Source organism: Octopus bimaculoides, chromosome 7 (assembly GCF_001194135.2).
Source record: "Octopus bimaculoides isolate UCB-OBI-ISO-001 chromosome 7, ASM119413v2, whole genome shotgun sequence".
Classification (NCBI taxonomy): Eukaryota; Metazoa; Mollusca; class Cephalopoda; order Octopoda; family Octopodidae; genus Octopus; species Octopus bimaculoides.
In genome coordinates, this window is record NC_068987.1 from 23,540,919 (window position 1) to 23,547,795 (window position 6,877).

Below are 6,877 nucleotides of genomic sequence, written 5' to 3' on the forward strand. Positions count from 1 at the left end.
GTTGTTGCTGTATTGAATTCCTGATCATGGGACCAATAGTTGTCCAGCCTTTACTGTTATTGCCTCTGTTGACCGTCTGAACACTTTTGATACCATATTTCAGTTGAAACACACTCCTGCTATTTCAGTTAATTTTAAAAGAAACTAAGAATTTAGTAAGACAACTTAGTTATTATTAAGCTGGTGCATGAAAGATAAATTTACATGAAATTTTGATGGAGTGTTTTAATGTAGATCATTTTAAATAGGAAGTTTATATCAGTGAATCAGGAGTGGTCACAGGCAGGATGATATCAATAATGCAGAATTTAGTAAATCTAACTTTATTATTATTATTATTATTATTATTATTATTATTATTATTGTTAAGCGGATGTATGGAACATAAATTAACATAAGAGTTTTGATGGAAAGATTTTAATTTACATGTATCTGTTTTGAAAGATTATTGATGTGAGAACGTGTGTTGAAACAGATATTGTTATACTTGGAGATGGTCATATTTTGCCAATTAAATACAGTACTATATGTTGGTCTTTACTTCAGCTTTATTATTGTTATTATTTTTGTTTCTTTGTCAAAGCTCTTTCATCACACATCCTGTGACCTCTTTAGCTCCTTATCCTACAGAAAAACAAAATAGACTAAGCAAAACAAAAGGGGACACATGAGATAGTCATTCAAGAGCTTACAGGATGTATGATGAAAGAGCTTTGACAAAGAAACAAAAATAATAATAATAAATCTGAAGTAAAGACCAAACATATAGTGTGTATGTTTCATTGCAAAATATGACCATCCTTCAGTATAACAATATGGTTTTAATCCAGATCACTTTAAACAGGAAGTTTATATCAGAGAACCAGGGCTGGTGTCAGGCAGGTTGATATCAAAAGGGTTAAATATGTATTATTACCACAATCAAGGAAGTATAATGGATGCTTGTGGTTCTGATTTTTCTCTTTCTATTTTCCAGGTTAGTTGGATTGGCTTTTGTTGCCGCTGTTGGCATATGTCTTGTTGTGCTGGGATGTGCCCTCCCCACCTTCAAGTATGTAACTATAACTTTTTTTATTATCTATCTATGTATATTTTGATAACCAGAATTAAAAAGTGTCCTTTTGGTTTATGCTCACAAAGTGAAAGTGAAAATTTTTTTGTAAGCAACCATTGAAATTTTGAAAAAAATATTTTTAGAATCATAATCTCCATATTTTTAGACATAGAATCTCAACTCTCAGTATATCATTATCATCATTGTTTAACATCCGCTTTCCATGCTAGCATGGGTTGGACGGTTTGACTGAGGACCAGTGAACCAGATGGCTACACCAGGCTCCAATCTGATTTGGCAGAGTTTCTACAGCTGGATGCCCTTCCTAACGCCAACTACTCCGAGAGTGTAGTGGGTGCTTTTACATGCCACCGGCACGAAGGCCAGTCAGGCAGTACTGGCAATGGCCACGCTCAAAAGGGTATATTTTACGTGCCACCTGCACAGTCCAGCGGCACTGGCAACGATCTTGCAAAAAAAAAAGTTAGTAAAATATGGGGGTAGGTTTAAAAATTTGAACTGGGTTTTGTTTTTATTTTTTCGTTTCATATTTTAGATGTGGCCATGCAGGAATACCACCTTGAAGAATTAACTTGATCAAATTGATCCTTGTATTTTTTAAGATTATTTTAATGTTTAGTACTTATTCTACCAACTTCTTTTGGTGAACCATTAAGCCATGAGGACAAAGCCAAACACTGATTGATAAGCTTTGTGGAGACAAACATAAAGACATACCTCTAAGGAGAAATAAACAGCAATTAGCATATTGGTATTTGTATCTACTGGCACATATTAAGAATGAATGTGCACATCATTCTGATTCTCATTCTTTTATGTCCTCATATTCTCATCATTATCAGCATCATTTAGCATCCATTTCCTCTGCTGGCATGGATTAAATAGTTTGACAGGAGCTGTCGAGGCTCCAGTTGTCTGTTTTGGCATAATTTCTACAATTGGATGCCCTTCCTAACGCCAACAACTTCACAGAGTGAGCTGGATGCTTTTATGTGGCACCAGTATGAGTGTATTGCACATGGCACTGACATGATTACATTCCACATCACAGCAGCACGAGTGCATTTTATGTAGCACTGGCACTGGAATGAGTGCATTTCATGTCACCAGCATGAGTGCATTTTACATGGCACCAGCACAAGTGCATTTTATGTGGCACTGGCACCTGCAAGACAAAGACCTCTCAGGTGGGAGAGGAAGTGGGGGGCATGGCCATAAAGGACATGCCTGTATGTATGGAGAGCTGTGATTTTACTTAGCCTGACATATCTTCTCAAATACAGCAAATCACCAGAGGTTTCAGTCCCTTGTCATCTCATAATAAATATTGACTTGACAGGCATCAGCAAATAATTTTGTATGCTGAATACTGTAAATAGGATTGACTGTTCTTGTTTGGATAAGAGGTACAGGAATAGCTTTGACTGAAGAAACACAATGTTTCAAATACTGGTGTCTCAAAGTCTCTCTACATTGTACTGAATCAAGTGTTTTGTCAACACATGTATAAAGGGAGAAGTAACAAGTTGTTTTCTGAAGGCTTGGTAAAACAGTGATTAGCATTATTATATTTAAATCTACTGGATTATATTAAGAATAAAATATGTATATCATTCTTTTGATTAATTATACCCTTTAAATATATTTATTTATATATATATTAAGGGCATTACTATACATAAATGCCTCATACTAGGAGGGACTCTTAAAGTCAAAATTACCATATTATTATGGTAATTTTGACTTTAAGAGTCCCTCCTAGCATGAGGCATTTATGTATAGCAATGCCCTTAATATATATAAATATATATATTGATAGATAGATAGATACACATACATACATATATGTGTGTGTGTATATCATCATCATCATCGTTTAACATTTGCTTTCCATGCTGGCATGGGCCGAACGGTTTGACATGGAGCTGGCTAGCAGGAAGCTGGCCAGACTCCAACTGTCTGTGGTCTCATGGTTTGTTTCGATGGCTGGATGCCCTTCCTGACATACATGCATACTCACACATGCTTGTGACAGGTTTCCACACAGTTTCCATCTACCAAATTCACTCACTAGACATTGGGCAATCCAGGAGGCTTATAGTTGAAGGCACTTGCCCAAGGTGCTATACAGTGGGACTGAACTCAAAACCACATGGTTGCAAAACGAACTTCTTAACCACACAGTTATACTTGAAAAAAAAGAAAAAAAAAAAGAGGGGGTGTGCCTATTTGACAAATCTAATTAGACATGGTTGAAATAGTATTATTTCCACTTTCATTTTGTGATCACAACCCGGAAGAATATCTCTACTTTGCTCTGATGACGTGGGCGTGTGTGTGTCAGTGTTTGTATACAATCTGAATCAGCGTGAATACTTTAAGGGGGAGTAACTCTCTAGAAGGAATGTAACTCATTATTATTTACCGTTCATGTTCTCTGCTGGCATGGCTCGATCGTTTGGCAGAACGCAATGTGTCCAAGACTGCATTGTCATGGTTTTTGGTGTGACCTGATACTCCTTTCTAATGCCAGCCACTTCACAGCATGTGCTGTGCCTTTTTCGTTACACTTGCATTAGTGAGGTTTCTATACAGCGTGCAAGATTTTGGGGCTGTAGCAGAGAGCGAGATAGTAATATACTGAGGATATAAGAGATATTAGTATAAGTGTCAGAGAGTAGGTGTTGGACCCTTCTTCTAGACTGGGTTTCCTCGATTTGCACAGACGTTCCTCCAATACTTCCTGTCCACCATTGCCGACTTCAACTTAGGAACTAATAAGCTGCTGTCGACTGCTGCTGTGGTCATGCATTTGGTTCCCAGAGTAACACATCCCTGATGCATTCATTCCTGGCCTGGTAGCCATGCCCAGCTAAATGGAGTCTTCTGGCTCTGAGCCTCTCTGATACTGGGGGAATGTCCCTGTAGATGTCTTTATTGGTCACCTTCTGTTGCATGTCGGATTACGTGGGTGTAGCATCCATCCAGTCATTCCTGCAACATTTGATGGGCTAAGTACGAAAAATTGACTAAATGTTTTAAATGCAGTCAAATAACTGTTACCAACAGAAGAATAAAATATATGAAAATATATGTGAAATATAGCTGAAATAAAAGCAAGAGGTGAGTCAGGGATAGGATGTGTGTTGAGGTGAAATATACATTTTAATAATTCTAGTTTGCCTAAAACAACTAAACTGTCATTTTCATTTTCTTTCTCCAGCAACTGGTGGCCCATGTTTGTTCTGATATTCTACTTCCTGTCGCCACTTCCCACAGTAATCTCACGACGTAACTCACAGAGTTTTGACTCCAGCAGTAATGCCTGTGCTGAACTGTCCATCTTTTTGACCACAGGCATTATCATATCTGCCATAGGGCTACCTCTTGTATTAGCACATGTGGCTGTGGTAAGTTAGCCAACTTCAATAATCTTTGCCAGTTTTTTTTGTTGTTTATCTAGGGAATGCAAGTATTTTGAAAAGGCATAGCATGCGTTCAGCCACCCTGCCAGAGATATGGCAAAGTCATAGGACTACAGCATGGCGGATTGTAAAGAGGTAGCAGAAGAGCTCAACTGAGCCAACACTACTTCTTACATTGATGCTGAGCAGAAGAATCGTTGAAGATCAACATCAGGATCACCAAGCTCTATCAAGAGAGTAACTGCAATGTATCCATGGTTGTGTAATCAGCTAATGGAAGATTCACTGTGACTTAAGTTCCCAATTCAAATTCATAATAATGGAATTGGATGGCCACAGAGAGTTGATGTAATTGACCTCCTCCTCCCTTCTACATTACTGGCCTTGTTCTAGAATTAGAAAGATTTATTATGGCCATGGATTAGCAGAATCATTAGAGTATCAGAAAAAGGTTTTGTAGTATTTCTTCCAGCTCTGAGTTTCAAATCCCTCATAGGTTTGCTTTGCCTTTCATCTCTCTTTGGTCAGTAAAATAGGGTACGAGCCAAGCAATGGGATTCAATACAATCAACTATTCCCCTCACCTATATTTCAGACTTCAGCTCTATGTTCGAAACAGTTATTATTATCACTCTTAAAGTGACAGTGTAGCAGTATCAATAGAGCAACAGTTATTATTTATGCCTCCTTACTTTTTGAGATCAAAGTCCACCGAGGTCGACTTTGCCTGTCATTCTTCCAGTGGCTAATAAAATAAATAAAACCTGTCAAATACTAGGTCATCTTAAAAATTCTCTCCCTGTTATGTGAAAAATCATTATTAGTAGCTGTACTGTTGCATCACAGAAGCATATTTAAACTGATTTGTTTTTGTCCCTTTTTTTTTTTTTTTTTAATGGTGGGCTCTGGCAAAAGGGGCTATGTCCATGGGAATACCAAGGAGAAATGTTTTGGACCAGAAAGACTGGATGTAGTGGTTTGTGAGGCGTTTGGGATTGATGAAGGGTAGGACACTAAGGGTCTCAAGAAGAGGAGAGATTAGTGAATTGGTGTACCCAAATGCAGGTGACATGTTATCAGCCAGCTCTGAGGAGCAGAAGGGGGAAAGTGACCACACTCCAGCCTTTGAACCTGAGGTCAGAGTCAGAGTGTATTGTGACTGACCTCTTGACAATCACTTGAATGGCTTCATTTTGGTACTGTCTAAAGCGTATTAACAGCACCATCCCTGATGTGCAGACAGTATTGAGTATTGCATAGGGTTAATAACTGTTGAGTTATGATCTTAGCAATGTGCTGGGTTACTTTGATGCAAAGATTAGAGCATAGTTGTCTGCATCATGAAATACATGGTTCTTGTCCTGTGGACAGTTTTGCGCTTTTTCTTTTCGGCAATGAATTGCCAAGTTGGTAGAGCAGCAAATAAATTGCCTTTGTGGTATTCATTCTGGTTCTCTGCACACTGATTTCAAATCCTGCTGAAATCAACTTTACCTTTAATCCTTTTAAGGTGGATGAATAAAGACTCAGTCATTCCCCCCCCCCCTCAACTTCACTCGCTCCCTCTCGGAAATCATCAGCTGTAGTCAAATTTGGAGAGAAGTGGGCGCTCTGCCAGGCTAAAAATGCTCATGACATGCTGTATGTCATCATGGCACTCCTATGACTCTAACAGCTGAGGACTCAAGGTGAAGTAAAGGAAGTTTTGGCAATACTGTCCATTAATTCCCCTTTTGGGCTTTCTGTTTTCTACATTAAGACACATGATCTAAAGACAGACTTTTATTCTTTTGAAACTAGAGACAATATAAGTTAAAGGTTATGAATTACTTTACATTATATTGTTTAGTATAACTTGATATGTAAACTATTTGTTTTTTTCTCTGTGTTTCAGATCAAATGGGGTGCATGTGCACTGGTATTGGCTGGGAACATAATCGTCTTCATCACAATACTTGGTTATTTCATTGTGTTTTCCAGTGACGACTTTGACTACAACATGTGGTGTTAGCTGTTGGCTAAAGAAAGTCATCACCATCAGCACCTACACCAACACCATCAACCACAAGCTTGGTTTGAAAAAACAGAACAAGCCATAGCAAGCAAGCATCATGGAAATTTTTCATGCCTCACTCCACCCTCTTAAGCCTGGGTTTTCTATTGTTTTTAAAGCAAGATGATGTTCTAGAGAAACTGGGTGTTTCTTTAAAACTTTGATCTGCCTTTATGATTGACTTTAAAACATCCATCAGCAAAACCCAGTCTATACATACATGCTTATATAATATATATATATATATATATACAGACATGTAAAATACATATGTAATATATATATAGACATGTAAAATACATATGTAATATATACATATATATA